The 2,390-nt window shown below is 37.2% G+C and overlaps 1 pseudogene; it reads left to right on the top strand.

The window, feature by feature from the left end:
* The first annotated feature begins 1,318 nt into the window (after positions 1 to 1,318).
* Positions 1,319 to 2,019, top strand: LOC107757449 (amine sulfotransferase-like; annotated as a pseudogene).
* Positions 2,020 to 2,390: the final 371 nt, after the last annotated feature.

The following is a 2,390-nucleotide window of genomic DNA, read 5'->3' on the forward strand; positions in this document are numbered from 1 at the left end:
GTAAGCGGCCGCTTAGGGCCCCGGGGAATTAGGGGGCCCCATCTGATATTGGCTAAACATATTTGGCAAATGCTTCAGTGTGTATTTGAGTTCTGGAGAGCATCAAATTTTCACTCACCCCGTGAACTGCTGCGCACTCATACAAATGCACGAATGCGATGACTGGAGATTTTCACTTAATAATAGATTACATTTTCAATTTGTTTCTTGACAAAGCCTACCGTATGCCTTAAGAACACTTGGAATACGGAACAAGTTGCATGGGATAATTTTATGATATTTGAATCCTTTTTGTTACAATTCATTAAATGGACAAGTGCAAAAGCACTTTTATAATGTCTTCTATTGTGATCTGAAAAAAAATAAGCCTAATATGGCTTTAGAACAGCATCAGGTTGACTAATTATTTACTTAAGTTGTGAAGAGGTAAATAAAATATAAACTATGAAAGAACGAGCAAAATAGGCGTAAAAGAGCATAGTTATTGTGTTGGGGTCCCATACCTGAAATTTGCTTAAGGCCCCCAAATCTAAGTCTGCCTCTGTGTATACATTCGACCATGGTAAAAATGTGACTATCGGTGTTGGACTACCAGTATGTTAATAAATAGTCGGCTAGTTTGATCTGTTTGAACTGTTTTGAATGATTCAGTCTGAATCACCAACCGATTCAGGGCTTTTCTCTAACAGTTAGAGTGATTCATTGATCAAGGAATCCACTCAAAAGAATCAGGCATCACTAGTTCTGATTCTAAAAAAAACTGGACACACGAATTGACGACTGAAATATCCGTAGGAAAATGTCTTTTTTTTTTCAAAGACCCAATACCCGAGAAACTAAGTAAGTTAAATATCCAGACCTGTCTGTGATCCAAGGCAGTGTGAAATATGTTTTGACTGGAAAAGACGTTGACGATGACAGTTATGTAGCACAGAACAGCAAACCTTCAGGGACCCTTAACGACAAAAAGGTTGAGAACCACTGATCTAGAATATTATTCAAGTAGGCTATAAATATGAACCAACTGCAACCAGAATTTTTGCATTATAATAGATTTATTTACATTTATATTTGTGATATTGTTGGCCTTCTGAAAATTACTATTCCATTTATGTATAAAGACTGATAATAAGACTTAGATTAAAGCCAACAAGTCAAAAGGTTGGCGATGAACTATGCAAAAATTAATAACACTTTAACTGACTATTATAACAGCTCTTTTCTCAGTGCAATCTGGTCCTGGATAAATCAAGGTATTCTCATCTATAAGCCCTTTAGTAGGCTAGTGTTGTTGATTTGGTTCAGTAAGAACTCAAACATGGCTCAGCAGGAATACAAAATGCTTGCAAAATGTTCACATACAAAGGAACAGTCTTAACTTTGGCAGACAATCGTGATCTTACTCCAGAATATATTGACAGTTTAGCGGATTTTGAAACGAAGGACAATGATGTCTTTGTTGTTACCTTCCCCAAATCTGGTAAGTGAGATGTTAGGCTATATTTATGAAATGTCTATTTAAAATTACCTCTGTAGTCAAACTTTTAGCATACTTTGACTTTGCCACTAAAGTCAAACAGTGTGAATGATACTGACAGTAATGACAAATTGTTTAACATTATTCAATCAAGCCCCTAGTATTTCATGCTGGACTCTACGCCGGTCTCTCAGGTACGGTATGGACCCAACGGATCATGATGTTAATAAATGCTGAAGATTTCCCGGACAAAGCCAACCAACTAACCCACCAGCAAATGCCCTGGTTAGAGTACAGAGCAAAGGAGGAAAATTACAACACACGTCCATCTCCAAGACTGTTCTGTTCTCATTTACTCCAGCCGCTGATGCCCAAAATGCTGCAAATAATCATCATGATGTCATGAAAGTTTTTAATATGTCTGTCTTTGCTGTCAGGTCATCTATGTCATGAGAAACCCAAAAGATGTCATGGTGTCATATTTCCATTTTTCCAACAACATGAAACACCTGGTTTCATCTGAGAGCTTCGAGATGAGATGAGATTAGTATTTTCCCTGCATGTCTCAATCAGGCCTGTGGACAATCTAATCATTATTAATGCAACGTCTCTTCTACACTCTAAAAAAAATGGTGCTATATAGCACTAAAAGCGGTTCTTTGGCTCGTAATCATAGGGGAACCACTTTTAGTGCTATTTAGCACCTATTTTTACAGGTGCTATATAGCACCTTTGTCAAATGGTGCCATGTAGAACCATAAGAGGTGACATATAGCGCTTTTTCTCAACAATGGTGCACCAATAATAACTCATCCATGGCTCCCAGCATGCATTGCTACATGAATAAATTATGCAGCTGCATTATCTTAGTATTTTCTTTTATTTTTGTTGTGACTTTTTACTGCCCTGTTTT

The sequence above is a fragment of the Sinocyclocheilus rhinocerous genome, unplaced genomic scaffold (assembly GCF_001515625.1).
Source record: "Sinocyclocheilus rhinocerous isolate Xijiao unplaced genomic scaffold, SAMN03320098_v1.1 scaffold2578, whole genome shotgun sequence".
NCBI lineage: Eukaryota > Metazoa > Chordata > Actinopteri > Cypriniformes > Cyprinidae > Sinocyclocheilus > Sinocyclocheilus rhinocerous.